The sequence below is a fragment of the Astyanax mexicanus genome, chromosome 19 (assembly GCF_023375975.1).
Source record: "Astyanax mexicanus isolate ESR-SI-001 chromosome 19, AstMex3_surface, whole genome shotgun sequence".
NCBI classification, from domain to species: Eukaryota; Metazoa; Chordata; class Actinopteri; order Characiformes; family Acestrorhamphidae; genus Astyanax; species Astyanax mexicanus.
This window is the reverse complement of record NC_064426.1, coordinates 37,150,449-37,168,052: the sequence shown is the minus strand read 5'-3', so window position 1 is coordinate 37,168,052 and position 17,604 is coordinate 37,150,449. Positions and strand designations below refer to the sequence as shown.

The window sequence follows — 17,604 nt, the reverse complement described above, 5'->3', positions numbered from 1 at the left end:
AAAAAAAATAAATGAGGGAACTCAATTTTGGTCTTCCCATGATCTTCAGACGAACCAACTGAAAAAGAACTGTTTGTAGATGTGTTGTAGACAGTGTTGGGAAGGTTACTTTTAAAATGTAATCCCTTACAGATTACTGATTACATCACTCAAAATGTAATTTGTAACATAATCAGTTACATTACTTCAAGTGAGTAACGTAATCTGATTACTTTGGATTACTTACAATATTGTCGTTTTTTTAAGCCTGAATGAATGTAGCAACCACATCTTGCATATTATTCTTTTATTTTTCTTTCCAGTTAACAAATAGATAAACAAATAAAACAGCCTTTTCAATCACCCTATAAAAATACTTATGAAACCATTTCATCAAACAATTTTATGAAACACTTCTATAAATTGATAATAAAACAATTTAAAACCAAACAATGTAACAACAACTGTAAGCTATCTACTTGCAGGTTTGCCACCAGTGTTCATTTTGACAACAAATTTTGATTTAGTCTTAGTTATAGTCTTGTGACGAAAATAGCATTTAGTTTTAGTCACAATTTAGTAATTTAGTCAACTTAGTTTTAGTCGACTTAATGTCATAAGAATATAGTCTACTAAAATTACAGTAAATTTAGTCGACTAAAATGTAAAGGGTGTAAATGTAAATGCTTTTTCATCAGTTCCCTTGAATTATTAACTATACACTTATACGAAATGAAACGTTTAATAACCACTTGAGTAATATTGTTAATGTTTGAATGTGAAATATATTTACATATGATTTAATGTATATTATTATTATAGGTGTGTGACTATATATATTTTACATCTAAAATTTTGCTCTAGAAATCAGGTCATAAAACAACTGAATAGTTAAATTATAGTTTAAACAGAGCTGTAGATGCAAAAACAGATTTTAAATGATCTAGTTTTATCTCCAGCAGTAACCCAGCACATCTACTGGAGCTACAGTCTAGAAATGAGATCAAAAACACACATTCACACACTGTCCTGTAGAGATGCTCTCAGGATGTACTGAGAGACTTCATGAGTTAAAGTGAGAAACTTATGAGAAAGTGCTGTAAGGAACTTTACACAGACTTTTGGGTTCATAGATTGACTTATTTTATTGTTTTATTTTGGATATATTATTGAGTTCTTTCTGACCTGTTCCTGCTTTAACACTAGCTATATCTTTCCCACTGTGAGACTAAACAGATGATCTGATCTTAATGAGTTAGGGTTCTGTATCAGTTCTGTGTTTTAGAGCACTGCTGAGTTAAACACACCATCAGCTCATGAAATAACATCAGTATTAAAACGCTGATCTCTGCATGGAGATCTGTGTGACTCTGGTCTGCAGAAGCTGAAAGATTAGTGGTGTTTTTACCGGAGATGGAGTCGCTCCACGCGGTTTACACGTTATCTTGTTTTTCGCGACGTCAAAGGAGAAATATATCGCCTCTCCTCTCTCTCTCTCTCTCTCTCTCTCTCTCTCTCTATCTCTCTCTCTCTCTCTCTCCCTGCTGAACACTGTCGAGTTAACTTCCAGTCGAGCTCCGTAACGACAGTTTAATTCCCGGGTTTGTAACTGAGCGCGCGGCGCTACTGCAGGAGAGGCGGGTACTGATTGGTTGAGTACCCCGCTTATCCCGCCTCTCCACCTTCGTTAAAGTAGCAGTGATTGGATCTCTTCCTAACTAGTCACTACCTTTCACAGAACTAAATCAGTTCTGATTGGATTTCGTCCCTGCCAAACATTTTCGTCTTGTTTTTATTCGTTGACCAAAATGTCAGTTAATTTCGTCTCGTTGTGTGTGCGGAGCCGCTGTCTGCCCCTCCTCCCTGTGTGTGTGTGTGTGTGTGTGTGTGTGTGTGTGTGCAGCGAGATGGGACGAGGGGCAGACAGTTCCCTTTCATATCAGAGCGATTTCACCGCAAAATGTTATTTGCGTTTTGTCAGTGTTGGAAGAGCAAAAATAGGAAAGTACCGCAATGTAATCCTTTAATTTTAGCAGAGTAACTGTAATCTGATTACCATTTATTGAAGCAGTAACTGTAACGGATTACAGTTACTTATAATTTGTAATCTGATTACGTAACGCCGTTACATGTAATCCGTTACTTCCCAACACTGGTTGTAGATGTGACTTGATGTTCCTGATTCTTTAAATGGGGTAATGTGTTACAGTAACAGGAGTGAAACCCAGGGACACACCTAAAATATGTATTTAGAATTAAATATTATGGATTTATTATGAAAAATATATATTCTTAAAGCATAGATGGGATTTGCAAAAAAAGTATACCTCTAAAGGGATAGTGAAGTGTACCACCTTCATCAAATGCTTTGTCTAAAACTCAGTCAAGAACCCCTTTACAACAAATTGCTTTTCTTTACAGTGAAGAGCAAGGTAATACAGAAGCATTTCATAACATTCCAGTCCCAGAATCCTAACTGTATATCAATAGGAAAAGCCAGACGAGGTGGCGCTACCTGGAACACAACTGCCGGCTTTCAGCACGACAATCGTGTCACTCTTCTTCCAACGCCGCTTCCATTTCTCTCCAATTAGCTCACGGCACAGCGTCCATTTCTTACCAATTAAATCTACTCCTCGTTTATCCCATCCATTCCAGACCCAGAAATGTAGCTGTATATTCATAAAAAAAACAAGACGAGGTGGCCGAGTGGTTAAGGCGATGGACTGCTAATCCATTGTGCTCTGCACACGTGGGTTCAAATCCCACCTTTGTCGAATGCTTTGTTTAAAACTCAGTCGGAAACGCCTTTGCAACAACTTAATTTTCTTTACAGTGAAGAGCCAGGCAATGCAGAAACATTTCATAACATTCCAGTCGCAGAAGCTTAACTGTATATAACTTCAAAAAGCAAGACGAGGTGGCCGAGTGGTTAAGGCGATGGACTGCTAATCCATTGTGCTCTGCACGCGTGGGTTCGAATCCCACCTTCGTCGAATGCTTTGTTTAAAACTCAGTCGGAAACGCCTTTACAACAAATTAATTTTCTTAACAGTGAAGAACAAGGTAATGGGTAAGCATTTCAGAACATTCCAGACCCAGAAATGTAGCTGTATATTCCCTCAAAAAGCAAGACGAGGTGGCCGAGTGGTTAAGGCGATGGACTGCTAATCCATTGTGCTCTGCACACGTGGGTTCGAATCCCACCTTTGTCGAATGCTTTGTTTAAAACTCAGTCGGAAACGCCTTTGCAACAACTTAATTTTCTTTACAGTGAAGAGCCAGGCAATGCAGAAACATTTCATGACATTCCAGTCGCAGAAGCTTAACTGTATATAACTTCAAAAAGCAAGACGAGGTGGCCGAGTGGTTAAGGCGATGGACTGCTAATCCATTGTGCTCTGCACGCGTGGGTTCGAATCCCACCTTCGTCGAATGCTTTGTTTAAAACTCAGTCGGAAACGCCTTTGCAACAACTTAATTTTCTTTACAGTGAAGAGCCAGGCAATGCAGAAACATTTCATAACATTCCAGTCGCAGACGCCTAACTGTATATAACCTCAAAAAGCAAGACGAGGTGGCTGAGTGGTTAAGGCGATGGACTGCTAATCCATTGTGCTCTGCACGCGTGGGTTTGAATCCCACCTTCGTCGAATGCTTTGTTTAAAACTCAGTCGGAAACGCCTTTACAACAAATTAATTTTCTTAACAGTGAAGAACAAGGTAATGGGTAAGCATTTCAGAACATTCCAGACCCAGAAATGTAGCTGTATATTCCCTCAAAAAGCAAGACGAGGTGGCCGAGTGGTTAAGGCGATGGACTGCTAATCCATTGTGCTCTGCACACGTGGGTTCGAATCCCACCTTTGTCGAATGCTTTGTTTAAAACTCAGTCGGAAACGCCTTTGCAACAACTTAATTTTCTTTACAGTGAAGAGCCAGGCAATGCAGAAACATTTCATGACATTCCAGTCGCAGAAGCTTAACTGTATATAACTTCAAAAAGCAAGACGAGGTGGCCGAGTGGTTAAGGCGATGGACTGCTAATCCATTGTGCTCTGCACGCGTGGGTTCGAATCCCACCTTCGTCGAATGCTTTGTTTAAAACTCAGTCGGAAACGCCTTTGCAACAACTTAATTTTCTTTACAGTGAAGAGCCAGGCAATGCAGAAACATTTCATAACATTCCAGTCGCAGACGCCTAACTGTATATAACCTCAAAAAGCAAGACGAGGTGGCTGAGTGGTTAAGGCGATGGACTGCTAATCCATTGTGCTCTGCACGCGTGGGTTTGAATCCCACCTTCGTCGAATGCTTTGTTTAAAACTCAGTCGGAAACGCCTTCACAAAAAATTAGTTTTCTTAACAGTGAAGAACAAGGTAATGGGTAAGCATTTCAGAACATTCCAGACCCAGAAATGTAGCTGTATATTCCCTCAAAAAGCAAGACGAGGTGGCCGAGTGGTTAAGGCGATGGACTGCTAATCCATTGTGTTCTGGACGTGTGGGTTCGAATCCCACCTTCGTCGAATGCTTTGTTTAAAACTCAGTTGGAAACGCCTTTACAACAACTTAATTTCCTTTACAGTGAAGAGCCATCAATGCAGAAACATTTCATAACATTCCAGTCGCAGAAGCCTAACTGTTTATAACCTCAAAAAGCAAGAAGAGGTGGCCGAATGGTTAAGGCGATGGACTGCTAATCCATTGTGCTCTGCACGCGTGGGTTCCAATCCCACCTTCGTCGAATGTTTTGTGTAAAACTCAGTCGGAAACGCCTTTACAACAAATTAATTTTCTTAACAGTGAAGAGCCAGGCAATGCAGAAACATTTTAGAACATTCCAGTCGCAGAAGCCTAACTGTATATTACCTCAAAAAGCAAGACGAGGTGGCCGAGTGGTTAAGGCGATGGACTGATAATCCATTGTGCTCTGCACGCGTGGCTTCGAATCCCACCTTCGTCGAATGCTTTGTTTAAAACTCAGTCGGAAACGCCTTTACAACAAATTAATTTTCTTTACAGTGCAGAACAAGGCAATGCGAAAGCATTTCAGAACATTCCAGACCCAGAAATGTAGCTGTATATTCAATCAAAAAGCAAGACGAGGTGGCCGAGTGGTTAAGGCGATGGACTGCTAATCCATTGTGCTCTGCACGCGTGGGTTCGAATCCCACCTTCGTCGAACGGTTTGTGTAAAACTCAGTCGGAAACACCTTTACAACAAAGTAATTTTCTTAACAGTGAAGAACGAGGGAATGAGGAAGCATTTCAGAACATTCCAGACCCATAAATGTAGCTGTATATTCCCTAAAAAAGCAAGACGAGGTGGCCGAGTGGTTAAGGCGATGGACTGCTAATCCACTGTGCTCTGCACGCGTGGGTTCGAGTCCCACCTTTGTCGAATGCTTTGTTTAAAACTCAGTCGGAAACACCTTTACAACAGCTTAATTTTCTTTACAGTGAAGAGCCCGGCAATGCAGAAACATTTCATAACATTCCAGTCGCAGAAGCTTAACTGTATATAACCTCAAAAAGCAAGACGAGGTGGCCGAGTGGTTAAGGCGATGGACTGCTAATCTATTGTGCTCTGCACGCGTGGGTTCGAATCCCACCTTCGTCGAATGCTTTGTTTAAAACTCAGTCGGAAACACCTTCACAACAAATTAATTTTCTTAACAGTGAAGAACAAGGGAATGCGGAAGCATTTCAGAACATTCTAGACCCAGAAATGTAGCTGTATATTACCTCAAAAAGGAAGACGAGGTGGCCGAGTGGTTAAGGCGATGGACTGCTAATCCATTGTGCTCTGCACGCGTGGGTTCGAATCCCACCTTTGTCGAATGCTTTGTTTAAAACTCAGTCGGAAACGCCTTTACAACAACTTAATTTTCTTTACAGTGAAGAGCCCGGCAATGCAGAAACATTTCATAACATTCTAGACCCAGAAATGTAGCTGTATATTACCTCAAAAAGCAAGACGAGGTGGCCGAGTGGTTAAGGCGATGGACTGCTAATCCATTGTGCTCTGCACGCATGGGTTCGAATCACACCTTCGTCGAATGTTTTGTGTAAAACTCAGTCGGAAACGCCTTTACAACAAATTAATTTTCTTTACAGTGAAGAGCCAGGCAATGCAGAAACATTTCATAACATTCCAGTCACAGAAGCTTAACTGTATATAACCTCAAAAACGAAGACGAGGTGGCCGAGTGGTTAAGGCGATGGACTGCTAATCCATTGTACGCTGCACGCGTGGGTTCGAATCCCTCCTTCGTCGAATGCTTTGTTTAAAACTCAGTCGGAAACGCCTTTACAACAAATTAATTTTCTTAACAGTGAAGAACAAGGGAATGCAGAAGCATTTAAGAACATTCCAGAACCAGAAATGTAGCTGTATATTACCTCAAAAAGCAAGACGAGGTGGCCGAGTGGTTAAGGCGATGGACTGCTAATCCATTGTGCTCTGCACGCGTGGGTTCGAATCCCACCTTCGTCGTATGTTTTGTGTAAAACTCAGTCGGAAACGCCTTCACAACAAATTAATTTTCTTAACAGTGAAGAACAAGGGAATGTGGAAGCATTTAAGAACATTCCAGAACCAGAAATGTAGCTGTATATTACCTCAAAAAGCAAGATGAGGTGGCCGAGTGGTTAAGCCGATGGACTGCTAATCCATTGTGCTCTGCACGCGTGGGTTTGAATCCCACCTTCGTCGAATGTTTTGTGTAAAACTCAGTCGGAAACGCCTTTGCAACAAATTAACTTTCTTTACAGTGCAGAACAGGGAATGCTGAAGCATTTCAGAACATTGCAGATACAGAAATGTAGCTGTATATTCACTCAAAAAACAAGACGAGGTGGCCGAGTGGTTAAGGCGATGGACTGCTAATCCATTGTGCTCTGCACGCGTGGGTTCGAATCCCACCTTCGTCGATTGCTTTGTTTAAAACTCAGTCGGAAACGCCTTTACAACAAAGTAATTTTCTTAACAGTGAAGAACAAGGGAATGCGGAAGCATTTCCGAACATTCCAGACCCAGAAATGTAGCTGTATATTGCCTAAAAAAGCGAGATCAGGTGGCCGAGTGGTTAAGGTGATGGACTGCTAATTCACTGTGCTCTGCACGCGTGGGTTCGAATCCCACCTTTGTCGAATGCTTTGTTTAAAACTCAGTCGGAAACGCCTTTACAACAAATTAATTTTCTTTACAGTGAAGAGCCAGGCAATGCAGAAACATTTTAAAACATTCCAGTCGCAGAAGCCTAACTGTATATTCACTCAAAAAGCAAGACGAGGTGGCCGAGTGGTTAAGGCGATGGACTGCTAATCCATTGTGCTCTGCACGCGTGGGTTCGAATCCCACCTTTGTCGAATGCTTTGTTTAAAACTCAGTCGGAAACGCCTTTACAACAAATTAATTTTCTTAACAGTGAAGAACAAGGGAATGCGGAAGCATTTCAGAACATTCTAGACCCAGAAATGTAGCTGTATATTACCTCAAAAAGCAAGACGAGGTGGCCGAGTGGTTAAACCGATGGACTGCTAATCCATTGTGCTCTGCACGCGTGGGTTCGAATCCCACCTTCGTCGAATGTTTTGTGTAAAACTCAGTCGGAAACGCCTTCACAACAAATTAATTTTCTTTACAGTGCAGAACAAGGGAATGCTGAAGCATTTCAGAACATTGCAGACACAGAAATGTAGCTGTATATTCACTCAAAAAGCAAGACGAGGTGGCCGAGTGGTTAAGGCGATGGGCTGCTAATCCATTGTGCTCTGCACACGTGGGTTCGAATCCCACCTTTGTCGAATGCTTTGTTTAAAACTCAGTCGGAAACGCCTTTACAACAACTTAATTTTCTTTACAGTGAAGAGCCAGGCAATGCAGAAACATTTCATAACATTCCAGTCGCAGCAGCTTAACTGTATATAACCTCAAAAAGCAAGACGAGGTGGCCGAGTGGTTAAGGTGATGGACTGCTAATCCATTGTGCTCTGCACGCGTGGGTTCGAATCCCTCCTTCGTCGAATGCTTTGTTTAAAACTCAGTCGGAAACGCCTTTACAACAAATTAATTTTCTTAACAGTGAAGAACAAGGGAATGCAGAAGCATTTAAGAACATTCCAGAACCAGAAATGTAGCTGTATATTACCTCAAAAAGCAAGACGAGGTGGCCGAGTGGTTAAGGCGATGGACTGCTAATCCATTGTGCTCTGCACGCGTGGGTTCGAATCCCACCTTCGTCGAATGTTTTGTGTAAAACTCAGTCGGAAACGCCTTCACAACAAATTAATTTTCTTAACAGTGAAGAACAAGGGAATGCGGAAGCATTTAAGAACATTCCAGAACCAGAAATGTAGCTGTATATTACCTCAAAAAGCAAGATGAGGTGGCCGAGTGGTTAAGGCGATGGACTGCTAATCCATTGTGCTCTGCACGCGTGGGTTCGAATCCCACCTACGTCGAATGTTTTGTGTAAAACTCAGTCGGAAACGCCTTTGCAACAAATTAACTTTCTTTACAGTGCAGAACAGGGAATGCTGAAGCATTTCAGAACATTGCAGATACAGAAATGTAGCTGTATATTCACTCAAAAAACAAGACGAGGTGGCCGAGTGGTTAAGGCGATGGACTGCTAATCCATTGTGCTCTGCACGCGTGGGTTCGAATCCCACCTTCGTCGATGGCTTTGTTTAAAACTCAGTCGGAAACGCCTTTACAACAAAGTAATTTTCTTAACAGTGAAGAACAAGGGAATGCGGAAGCATTTCCGAACATTCCAGACCCAGAAATGTAGCTGTATATTGCCTAAAAAAGCGAGATCAGGTGGCCGAGTGGTTAAGGTGATGGACTGCTAATTCACTGTGCTCTGCACGCGTGGGTTCGAATCCCACCTTTGTCGAATGCTTTGTTTAAAACTCAGTCGGAAACGCCTTTACAACAAATTAATTTTCTTTACAGTGAAGAGCCAGGCAATGCAGAAACATTTTAAAACATTCCAGTCGCAGAAGCCTAACTGTATATTCACTCAAAAAGCAAGACGAGGTGGCCGAGTGGTTAAGGCGATGGACTGCTAATCCATTGTGCTCTGCACGCGTGGGTTCGAATCCCACCTTTGTCGAATGCTTTGTTTAAAACTCAGTCGGAAACGCCTTTACAACAAATTAATTTTCTTAACAGTGAAGAACAAGGGAATGCGGAAGCATTTCAGAACATTCTAGACCCAGAAATGTAGCTGTATATTACCTCAAAAAGCAAGACGAGGTGGCCGAGTGGTTAAGGCGATGGACTGCTAATCCATTGTGCTCTGCACGCGTGGGTTCGAATCCCACCTTCGTCGAATATTTTGTGTAAAACTCAGTCGGAAACGCCTTCACAACAAATTAATTTTCTTTACAGTGCAGAACAAGGGAATGCTGAAGCATTTCAGAACATTGCAGACACAGAAATGTAGCTGTATATTCACTCAAAAAGCAAGACGAGGTGGCCGAGTGGTTAAGGCGATGGGCTGCTAATCCATTGTGCTCTGCACGCGTGGGTTCGAATCCCACCTTTGTCGAATGCTTTGTTTAAAACTCAGTCGGAAACGCCTTTACAACAACTTAATTTTCTTTACAGTGAAGAGCCAGGCAATGCAGAAACATTTCATAACATTCCAGTCGCAGAAGCTTAACTGTATATAACCTCAAAAAGCAAGACGAGGTGGCCGAGTGGTTAAAGCGATGGACTGCTAATCCATTGTGCTCTGCACGCGTGGGTTCGAATCCCACCTTCGTCGAATGCTTTGTTTAAAACTCAGTCGGAAACGCCTTTGCAACAAATTAATTTTCTTAACAGTGAAGAACAAGGGAATGCGGAAGCATTTAAGAACATTCCAGAACCAGAAATGTAGCTGTATATTACCTCAAAAAGCAAGACGAGGTGGCCGAGTGGTTAAGGCGATGGACTGCTAATCCATTGTGCTCTGCACGCGTGGGTTCGAATCCCACCTTCGTCGAATGCTTTGTTTAAAACTCAGTCGGAAACGCCTTTACAACAAAGTAATTTTCTTAACAGTGAAGAACAAGGGAATGCGGAAGCATTTCCGAACATTCCAGACCCAGAAATGTAGCTGTATATTGCCTAAAAAAGCAAGACCAGGTGGCCGAGTGGTTAAGGTGATGGACTGCTAATTCACTGTGCTCTGCACGCGTGGGTTCGAATCCCACCTTTGTCGAATGCTTTGTTTAAAACTCAGTCGGAAACGCCTTTACAACAAATTAATTTTCTTTACAGTGAAGAGCCAGGCAATGCAGAAACATTTCATAACATTCCAGTCGCAGAAGCTTAACTGTATATAACCTCAAAAAGCAAGACGAGGTGGCCGAGTGGTTAAGGCGATGGACTGCTAATCTATTGTGCTCTGCACGCGTGGGTTCGAATCCCACCTTTGTCGAATGGTTTGTGTAAAACTCAGTCAGAAACGCCTTTACAACAAATTAATTTTCTTAACAGTGAAGAACAAGGGAATGCGGAAGCATTTCAGAACATTCCAGACCCAGAAATGTAGCTGTATATTACCTCAAAAAGCAAGACGAGGTGGCCGAGTGGTTAAGGCGATGGACTGCTAATCCATTGTGCTCTGCACGCGTGGGTTCGAATCCCACCTTCGTCGAATATTTTGTGTAAAACTCAGTCGGAAACGCCTTCACAACAAATTAATTTTCTTTACAGTGCAGAACAAGGGAATGCTGAAGCATTTCAGAACATTGCAGACACAGAAATGTAGCTGTATATTCACTCAAAAAGCAAGACGAGGTGGCCGAGTGGTTAAGGCGATGGGCTGCTAATCCATTGTGCTCTGCACGCGTGGGTTCGAATCCCACCTTTGTCGAATGCTTTGTTTAAAACTCAGTCGGAAACGCCTTTACAACAACTTAATTTTCTTTACAGTGAAGAGCCAGGCAATGCAGAAACATTTCATAACATTCCAGTCGCAGAAGCTTAACTGTATATATCCTCAAAAAGCAAGACGAGGTGGCCGAGTGGTTAAGGCGATGGACTGCTAATCCATTGTGCTCTGCACGCGTGGGTTCGAATCCCACCTTCGTCGAATGCTTTGTTTAAAACTCAGTCGGAAACGCCTTTACAACAACTTAATTTTCTTTACAGTGAAGAGACAGGCAATGCAGAAACATTTTAAAACATTCCAGCCGCAGAAGCCTAACTGTATATTCACTCAAAAAGCAAGACGAGGTGGCCGAGTGGTTAAGGCGATGGACTGCTAATCCATTGTGCTCTGCACGCGTGGGTTCGAATCCCACCTTTGTCGAATGCTTTGTTTAAAACTCAGTCGGAAACGCCTTTACAACAAATTAATTTTCTTAACAGTGAAGAACAAGGGAATGCGGAAGCATTTCAGAACATTCTAGACCTCAAAAAGCAAGACGAGGTGGCCGAGTGGTTAAGGCGATGGACTGCTAATCTATTGTGCTCTGCACGCGTGGGTTTGAATCCCACCTTCGTCGAATGTTTTGTGTAAAACTCAGTCGGAAACGCCTTCACAACAAATTAATTTTCTTTACAGTGCAGAACAAGGGAATGCTGAAGCATTTCAGAACATTGCAGACACAGAAATGTAGCTGTATATTCACTCAAAAAGCAAGACGAGGTGGCCGAGTGGTTAAGGCGATGGGCTGCTAATCCATTGTGCTCTGCATGCTTTCTTTACAGTGAAGAGCCAGGCAATCCAGAAACATTTCATAACATTCCAGTCGCAGAAGCCTAACTGTATATAACCTCAAAAAGCAAGACGAGGTGGCCGAGTGGTTAAGGCGATGGACTGCTAATCCATTGTGCTCTGCACGCGTGGGTTCGAATCCCACCTTCGTCGAATGCTTTGTTTAAAACTCAGACGGAAACGCCTTTACAACAAAGTAATTTTCTTAACAGTGAAGAACAAGGGAATGCGGAAGCATTTCCGAACATTCCAGACCCAGAAATGTAGCTGTATATTGCCTAAAAAAGCAAGACCAGGTGGCCGAGTGGTTAAGGTGATGGACTGCTAATTCACTGTGCTCTGCACGCGTGGGTTCGAATCCCACCTTTGTCGAATGCTTTGTTTAAAACTCAGTCGGAAACGCCTTTACAACAAATTAATTTTCTTTACAGTGAAGAGCCAGGCAATGCAGAAACATTTCATAACATTCCAGTCGCAGAAGCTTAACTTTATATAACCTCAAAAAGCAAGACGAGGAGGCCGAGTGGTTAAGGCGATGGACTGCTAATCTATTGTGCTCTGCACGCGTGGGTTCGAATCCCACCTTTGTCGAATGGTTTGTGTAAAACTCAGTCGGAAACACCTTTACAACAAATTAATTTTCTTAACAGTGAAGAACAAGGGAATGCGGAAGCATTTCAGAACATTCCAGACCCAGAAATGTAGCTGTATATTACCTCAAAAAGCAAGACGAGGTGGCCGAGTGGTTAAGGCGATGGACTGCTAATCCACTGTGCTCTGCACGCGTGGGTTCGAATCCCACCTGTGTCGAATGCTTTGTTTAAAACTCAGTCGGAAACGCCTTTACAACAACTTAATTTTCTTTACAGTGAAGAGCCAGGCAATCCAGAAACATTTCATAACATTCCAGTCGCAGAAGCCTAACTGTATATAACCTCAAAAAGCAAGACGAGGTGGCCGAGTGGTTAAGGCGATGGACTGCTAATCCATTGTGCTCTGCACGCGTGGGTTCGAATCCCACCTTCGTCGAATGCTTTGTTTAAAACTCAGTCGGAAACGCCTTTACAACAAAGTAATTTTCTTAACAGTGAAGAACAAGGGAATGCGGAAGCATTTCCGAACATTCCAGACCCAGAAATGTAGCTGTATATTGCCTAAAAAAGCAAGACCAGGTGGCTGAGTGGTTAAGGTGATGGACTGCTAATTCACTGTGCTCTGCACGCGTGGGTTCGAATCCCACCTTTGTCGAATGCTTTGTTTAAAACTCAGTCGGAAACGCCTTTACAACAAATTAATTTTCTTTACAGTGAAGAGCCAGGCAATGCAGAAACATTTCATAACATTCCAGTCGCAGAAGCTTAACTGTATATAACCTCAAAAAGCAAGACGAGGTGGCCGAGTGGTTAAGGCGATGGACTGCTAATCTATTGTGCTCTGCACGCGTGGTTTCGAATCCCACCTTTGTCGAATGGTTTGTGTAAAACTCAGTCGGAAACGCCTTTACAACAAATTAATTTTCTTAACAGTGAAGAACAAGGGAATGCGGAAGCATTTCAGAACATTCCAGACCCAGAAATGTAGCTGTATATTGCCTAAAAAAGCAAGACCAGGTGGCCGAGTGGTTAAGGTGATGGACTGCTAATTCACTGTGCTCTGCACGCGTGGGTTCGAATCCCACCTTTGTCGAATGCTTTGTTTAAAACTCAGTCGGAAACGCCTTTACAACAACTTAATTTTCTTTACAGTGAAGAGCCAGGCAATGCAGAAACATTTCATAACATTCCAGTCGCAGAAGCTTAACTGTATATAACCTCAAAAAGCAAGACGAGGTGGCCGAGTGGTTAAGGCGATGGACTGCTAATCTATTGTGCTCTGCACGCGTGGGTTCGAATCCCACCTTTGTCGAATGGTTTGTGTAAAACTCAGTCAGAAACGCCTTTACAACAAATTAATTTTCTTAACAGTGAAGAACAAGGGAATGCGGAAGCATTTCAGAACATTGCAGACACAGAAATGTAGCTGTATATTCACTCAAAAAGCAAGACGAGGTGGCCGAGTGGTTAAGGCGATGGGCTGCTAATCCATTGTGCTCTGCACACGTGGGTTCGAATCCCACCTTTGTCGAATGCTTTGTTTAAAACTCAGTCGGAAACGCCTTTACAACAACTTAATTTTCTTTACAGTGAAGAGCCAGGCAATGCAGAAACATTTCATAACATTCCAGTCGCAGAAGCTTAACTGTATATAACCTCAAAAAGCAAGACGAGGTGGCCGAGTGGTTAAGGTGATGGACTGCTAATCCATTGTGCTCTGCACGCGTGGGTTCGAATCCCTCCTTCGTCTAATGCTTTGTTTAAAACTCAGTCGGAAACGCCTTTACAACAAATTAATTTTCTTAACAGTGAAGAACAAGGGAATGCGGAAGCATTTAAGAACATTCCAGAACCAGAAATGTAGCTGTATATTACCTCAAAAAGCAAGACGAGGTGGCCGAGTGGTTAAGGCGATGGACTGCTAATCCATTGTGCTCTGCACACGTGGGTTCGAATCCCACCTTCGTCGAATGTTTTGTGTAAAACTCAGTCGGAAACGCCTTCACAACAAATTAATTTTCTTAACAGTGAAGAACAAGGGAATGCGGAAGCATTTCCGAACATTCCAGACCCAGAAATGTAGCTGTATATTGCCTAAAAGAGCGAGATCATGTGGCCGAGTGGTTAAGGTGATGGACTGCTAATTCACTGTGCTCTGCACGCGTGGGTTCGAATCCCACCTTTGTCGAATGCTTTGTTTAAAACTCAGTCGGAAACGCCTTTACAACAAATTAATTTTCTTTACAGTGAAGAGCCAGGCAATGCAGAAACATTTTAAAACATTCCAGTCGCAGAAGCCTAACTGTATATTCACTCAAAAAGCTAGACGAGGTGGCCGAGTGGTTAAGGCGATGGACTGCTAATCCATTGTGCTCTGCACGCGTGGGTTCGAATCCCACCTTTGTCGAATGCTTTGTTTAAAACTCCGTCGGAAACGCCTTTACAACAAATTAATTTTCTTAACAGTGAAGAACAAGGGAATGCGGAAGCTTTTCAGAACATTCTAGACCCAGAAATGTAGCTGTATATTACCTCAAAAAGCAAGACGAGGTGGCCGAGTGGTTAAGGCGATGGACTGCTAATCCATTGTGCTCTGCACGCGTGGGTTTGAATCCCACCTTTGTCGAATGCTTTGTTTAAAACTCAGTCGGAAACGCCTTTACAACAACTTAATTTTCTTTACAGTGAAGAGCCAGGCAATGCAGAAACATTTCATAACATTCCAGTCGCAGAAGCTTAACTGTATATAACCTCAAAAAGCAAGACGAGGTGGCCGAGTGGTTAAGGCGATGGACTGCTAATCCATTGTGCTCTGCACGCGTGGGTTCGAATCCCACCTTCGTCGAATGCTTTGTTTAAAACTCAGTCGGAAACGCCTTTACAACAAAGTAATTTTCTTAACAGTGAAGAACAAGGGAATGCGGAAGCATTTCCGAACATTCCAGACCCAGAAATGTAGCTGTATATTGCCTAAAAAAGCAAGACCAGGTGGCCGAGTGGTTAAGGTGATGGACTGCTAATTCACTGTGCTCTGCACGCGTGGGTTCGAATCCCACCTTTGTCGAATGCTTTGTTTAAAACTCAGTCGGAAACGCCTTTTCAACAAATTAATTTTCTTTACAGTGAAGAGCCAGGCAATGCAGAAACATTTCATAACATTCCAGTCGCAGAAGCTTAACTGTATATAACCTCAAAAAGCAAGACGAGGTGGCCGAGTGGTTAAGGCGATGGACTGCTAATCTATTGTGCTCTGCACGCGTGGGTTCGAATCCCACCTTTGTCGAATGGTTTGTGTAAAACTCAGTCAGAAACGCCTTTACAACAAATTAATTTTCTTAACAGTGAAGAACAAGGGAATGCGGAAGCATTTCAGAACATTCCAGACCCAGAAATGTAGCTGTATATGACCTCAAAAAGCAAGACCAGGTGGCCGAGTGGTTAAGGTGATGGACTGCTAATCCATTGTGCTCTGCACGCGTGGGTTCGAATCCCTCCTTCGTCTAATGCTTTGTTTAAAACTCAGTCGGAAACGCCTTTACAACAAATTAATTTTCTTAACAGTGAAGAACAAGGGAATGCGGAAGCATTTAAGAACATTCCAGAACCAGAAATGTAGCTGTATATTACCTCAAAAAGCAAGACGAGGTGGCCGAGTGGTTAAGGCGATGGACTGCTAATCCATTGTGCTCTGCACACGTGGGTTCGAATCCCACCTTCGTCGAATGTTTTGTGTAAAACTCAGTCGGAAACGCCTTCACAACAAATTAATTTTCTTAACAGTGAAGAACAAGGGAATGCTGAAGCATTTAAGAACATTCCAGAACCAGAAATGTAGCTGTATATTACCTCAAAAAGCAAGATGAGGTGGCCGAGTGGTTAAGGCGATGGACTGCTAATCCATTGTGCACTGCACGCGTGGGTTCGAATCCCACCTTCGTCGAATGTTTTGTGTAAAACTCAGTCGGAAACGCCTTTGCAACAAATTAACTTTCTTTACAGTGCAGAACAGGGAATGCTGAAGCATTTCAGAACATTGCAGACACAGAAATGTAGCTGTATATTCACTCAAAAAACAAGACGAGGTGGCCGAGTGGTTAAGGCGATGGACTGCTAATCCATTGTGCTCTGCACGCGTGGGTTCGAATCCCACCTTCGTCGATTGCTTTGTTTAAAACTCAGTCGGAAACGCCTTTACAACAAAGTAATTTTCTTAACAGTGAAGAACAAGGGAATGCGGAAGCATTTCCGAACATTCCAGACCCAGAAATGTAGCTGTATATTGCCTAAAAGAGCGAGATCATGTGGCCGAGTGGTTAAGGTGATGGACTGCTAATTCACTGTGCTCTGCACGCGTGGGTTCGAATCCCACCTTTGTCGAATGCTTTGTTTAAAACTCAGTCGGAAACGCCTTTACAACAAATTAATTTTCTTTACAGTGAAGAGCCAGGCAATGCAGAAACATTTTAAAACATTCCAGTCGCAGAAGCCTAACTGTATATTCACTCAAAAAGCTAGACGAGGTGGCCGAGTGGTTAAGGCGATGGACTGCTAATCCATTGTGCTCTGCACGCGTGGGTTCGAATCCCACCTTTGTCGAATGCTTTGTTTAAAACTCCGTCGGAAACGCCTTTACAACAAATTAATTTTCTTAACAGTGAAGAACAAGGGAATGCGGAAGCTTTTCAGAACATTCTAGACCCAGAAATGTAGCTGTATATTACCTCAAAAAGCAAGACGAGGTGGCCGAGTGGTTAAGGCGATGGACTGCTAATCCATTGTGCTCTGCACGCGTGGGTTTGAATCCCACCTTTGTCGAATGCTTTGTTTAAAACTCAGTCGGAAACGCCTGTACAACAACTTAATTTTCTTTACAGTGAAGAGCCAGGCAATGCAGAAACATTTCATAACATTCCAGTCGCAGAAGCTTAACTGTATATAACCTCAAAAAGCAAGACGAGGTGGCCGAGTGGTTAAGGCGATGGACTGCTAATCCATTGTGCTCTGCACGCGTGGGTTCGAATCCCACCTTCGTCGAATGCTTTGTTTAAAACTCAGTCGGAAACGCCTTTACAACAAATTAATTTTCTTAACAGTGAAGAACAAGGGAATGCGGAAGCATTTAAGAACATTCCAGAACCAGAAATGTAGCTGTATATTACCTCAAAAAGCAAGACGAGGTGGCCGAGTGGTTAAGGCGATGGACTGCTAATCCATTGTGCTCTGCACGCGTGGGTTCGAATCCCACCTTCGTCGAATGTTTTGTGTAAAACTCAGTCGGAAACGCCTTCACAACAAATTAATTTTCTTAA

The 17,604-nt window shown here is 42.7% G+C and overlaps 1 long non-coding RNA gene and 45 other non-coding genes across 46 annotated transcripts in view; 45 read left to right on the top strand and 1 right to left on the bottom strand.

Moving 5' to 3' along the window:
* The window catches only part of LOC125784476 (uncharacterized), a 109,709-nt gene that overhangs the window by 1,257 nt on the left and 90,848 nt on the right, over positions 1-17,604 (bottom strand). The window lies entirely within an intron of this gene.
* trnas-gcu (transfer RNA serine (anticodon GCU)) lies at positions 2,675-2,756 on the top strand. The gene has a single exon. It is a non-coding gene; the product is annotated as a tRNA-Ser (tRNA).
* Positions 2,894-2,975, top strand: trnas-gcu (transfer RNA serine (anticodon GCU)). Its single transcript has one exon. It is a non-coding gene; the product is annotated as a tRNA-Ser (tRNA).
* trnas-gcu (transfer RNA serine (anticodon GCU)) lies at positions 3,113-3,194 on the top strand. Its single transcript has one exon. It is a non-coding gene; the product is annotated as a tRNA-Ser (tRNA).
* trnas-gcu (transfer RNA serine (anticodon GCU)) lies at positions 3,332-3,413 on the top strand. The gene has a single exon. It is a non-coding gene; the product is annotated as a tRNA-Ser (tRNA).
* Positions 3,551-3,632, top strand: trnas-gcu (transfer RNA serine (anticodon GCU)). Its single transcript has one exon. It is a non-coding gene; the product is annotated as a tRNA-Ser (tRNA).
* On the top strand, positions 3,770-3,851 carry trnas-gcu (transfer RNA serine (anticodon GCU)). The gene has a single exon. It is a non-coding gene; the product is annotated as a tRNA-Ser (tRNA).
* On the top strand, positions 3,989-4,070 carry trnas-gcu (transfer RNA serine (anticodon GCU)). Its single transcript has one exon. It is a non-coding gene; the product is annotated as a tRNA-Ser (tRNA).
* Positions 4,208-4,289, top strand: trnas-gcu (transfer RNA serine (anticodon GCU)). Its single transcript has one exon. It is a non-coding gene; the product is annotated as a tRNA-Ser (tRNA).
* Positions 4,864-4,945, top strand: trnas-gcu (transfer RNA serine (anticodon GCU)). The gene has a single exon. It is a non-coding gene; the product is annotated as a tRNA-Ile (tRNA).
* Positions 5,083-5,164, top strand: trnas-gcu (transfer RNA serine (anticodon GCU)). The gene has a single exon. It is a non-coding gene; the product is annotated as a tRNA-Ser (tRNA).
* trnas-gcu (transfer RNA serine (anticodon GCU)) lies at positions 5,302-5,383 on the top strand. The gene has a single exon. It is a non-coding gene; the product is annotated as a tRNA-Ser (tRNA).
* trnas-gcu (transfer RNA serine (anticodon GCU)) lies at positions 5,521-5,602 on the top strand. The gene has a single exon. It is a non-coding gene; the product is annotated as a tRNA-Ser (tRNA).
* trnas-gcu (transfer RNA serine (anticodon GCU)) lies at positions 5,740-5,821 on the top strand. Its single transcript has one exon. It is a non-coding gene; the product is annotated as a tRNA-Ser (tRNA).
* Positions 6,397-6,478, top strand: trnas-gcu (transfer RNA serine (anticodon GCU)). Its single transcript has one exon. It is a non-coding gene; the product is annotated as a tRNA-Ser (tRNA).
* Positions 6,834-6,915, top strand: trnas-gcu (transfer RNA serine (anticodon GCU)). Its single transcript has one exon. It is a non-coding gene; the product is annotated as a tRNA-Ser (tRNA).
* Positions 7,272-7,353, top strand: trnas-gcu (transfer RNA serine (anticodon GCU)). The gene has a single exon. It is a non-coding gene; the product is annotated as a tRNA-Ser (tRNA).
* Positions 7,929-8,010, top strand: trnas-gcu (transfer RNA serine (anticodon GCU)). Its single transcript has one exon. It is a non-coding gene; the product is annotated as a tRNA-Ser (tRNA).
* Positions 8,148-8,229, top strand: trnas-gcu (transfer RNA serine (anticodon GCU)). Its single transcript has one exon. It is a non-coding gene; the product is annotated as a tRNA-Ser (tRNA).
* On the top strand, positions 8,585-8,666 carry trnas-gcu (transfer RNA serine (anticodon GCU)). Its single transcript has one exon. It is a non-coding gene; the product is annotated as a tRNA-Ser (tRNA).
* Positions 9,023-9,104, top strand: trnas-gcu (transfer RNA serine (anticodon GCU)). Its single transcript has one exon. It is a non-coding gene; the product is annotated as a tRNA-Ser (tRNA).
* On the top strand, positions 9,242-9,323 carry trnas-gcu (transfer RNA serine (anticodon GCU)). The gene has a single exon. It is a non-coding gene; the product is annotated as a tRNA-Ser (tRNA).
* trnas-gcu (transfer RNA serine (anticodon GCU)) lies at positions 9,461-9,542 on the top strand. Its single transcript has one exon. It is a non-coding gene; the product is annotated as a tRNA-Ser (tRNA).
* trnas-gcu (transfer RNA serine (anticodon GCU)) lies at positions 9,680-9,761 on the top strand. The gene has a single exon. It is a non-coding gene; the product is annotated as a tRNA-Ser (tRNA).
* trnas-gcu (transfer RNA serine (anticodon GCU)) lies at positions 9,899-9,980 on the top strand. The gene has a single exon. It is a non-coding gene; the product is annotated as a tRNA-Ser (tRNA).
* On the top strand, positions 10,337-10,418 carry trnas-gcu (transfer RNA serine (anticodon GCU)). The gene has a single exon. It is a non-coding gene; the product is annotated as a tRNA-Ser (tRNA).
* Positions 10,556-10,637, top strand: trnas-gcu (transfer RNA serine (anticodon GCU)). The gene has a single exon. It is a non-coding gene; the product is annotated as a tRNA-Ser (tRNA).
* Positions 10,775-10,856, top strand: trnas-gcu (transfer RNA serine (anticodon GCU)). The gene has a single exon. It is a non-coding gene; the product is annotated as a tRNA-Ser (tRNA).
* Positions 10,994-11,075, top strand: trnas-gcu (transfer RNA serine (anticodon GCU)). The gene has a single exon. It is a non-coding gene; the product is annotated as a tRNA-Ser (tRNA).
* trnas-gcu (transfer RNA serine (anticodon GCU)) lies at positions 11,213-11,294 on the top strand. The gene has a single exon. It is a non-coding gene; the product is annotated as a tRNA-Ser (tRNA).
* Positions 11,774-11,855, top strand: trnas-gcu (transfer RNA serine (anticodon GCU)). Its single transcript has one exon. It is a non-coding gene; the product is annotated as a tRNA-Ser (tRNA).
* On the top strand, positions 12,650-12,731 carry trnas-gcu (transfer RNA serine (anticodon GCU)). The gene has a single exon. It is a non-coding gene; the product is annotated as a tRNA-Ser (tRNA).
* trnas-gcu (transfer RNA serine (anticodon GCU)) lies at positions 13,526-13,607 on the top strand. Its single transcript has one exon. It is a non-coding gene; the product is annotated as a tRNA-Ser (tRNA).
* Positions 13,964-14,045, top strand: trnas-gcu (transfer RNA serine (anticodon GCU)). The gene has a single exon. It is a non-coding gene; the product is annotated as a tRNA-Ser (tRNA).
* Positions 14,183-14,264, top strand: trnas-gcu (transfer RNA serine (anticodon GCU)). The gene has a single exon. It is a non-coding gene; the product is annotated as a tRNA-Ser (tRNA).
* On the top strand, positions 14,621-14,702 carry trnas-gcu (transfer RNA serine (anticodon GCU)). Its single transcript has one exon. It is a non-coding gene; the product is annotated as a tRNA-Ser (tRNA).
* Positions 14,840-14,921, top strand: trnas-gcu (transfer RNA serine (anticodon GCU)). The gene has a single exon. It is a non-coding gene; the product is annotated as a tRNA-Ser (tRNA).
* Positions 15,059-15,140, top strand: trnas-gcu (transfer RNA serine (anticodon GCU)). Its single transcript has one exon. It is a non-coding gene; the product is annotated as a tRNA-Ser (tRNA).
* Positions 15,497-15,578, top strand: trnas-gcu (transfer RNA serine (anticodon GCU)). The gene has a single exon. It is a non-coding gene; the product is annotated as a tRNA-Ser (tRNA).
* On the top strand, positions 15,935-16,016 carry trnas-gcu (transfer RNA serine (anticodon GCU)). The gene has a single exon. It is a non-coding gene; the product is annotated as a tRNA-Ser (tRNA).
* On the top strand, positions 16,154-16,235 carry trnas-gcu (transfer RNA serine (anticodon GCU)). The gene has a single exon. It is a non-coding gene; the product is annotated as a tRNA-Ser (tRNA).
* Positions 16,372-16,453, top strand: trnas-gcu (transfer RNA serine (anticodon GCU)). Its single transcript has one exon. It is a non-coding gene; the product is annotated as a tRNA-Ser (tRNA).
* trnas-gcu (transfer RNA serine (anticodon GCU)) lies at positions 16,810-16,891 on the top strand. The gene has a single exon. It is a non-coding gene; the product is annotated as a tRNA-Ser (tRNA).
* trnas-gcu (transfer RNA serine (anticodon GCU)) lies at positions 17,029-17,110 on the top strand. The gene has a single exon. It is a non-coding gene; the product is annotated as a tRNA-Ser (tRNA).
* Positions 17,248-17,329, top strand: trnas-gcu (transfer RNA serine (anticodon GCU)). The gene has a single exon. It is a non-coding gene; the product is annotated as a tRNA-Ser (tRNA).
* trnas-gcu (transfer RNA serine (anticodon GCU)) lies at positions 17,467-17,548 on the top strand. The gene has a single exon. It is a non-coding gene; the product is annotated as a tRNA-Ser (tRNA).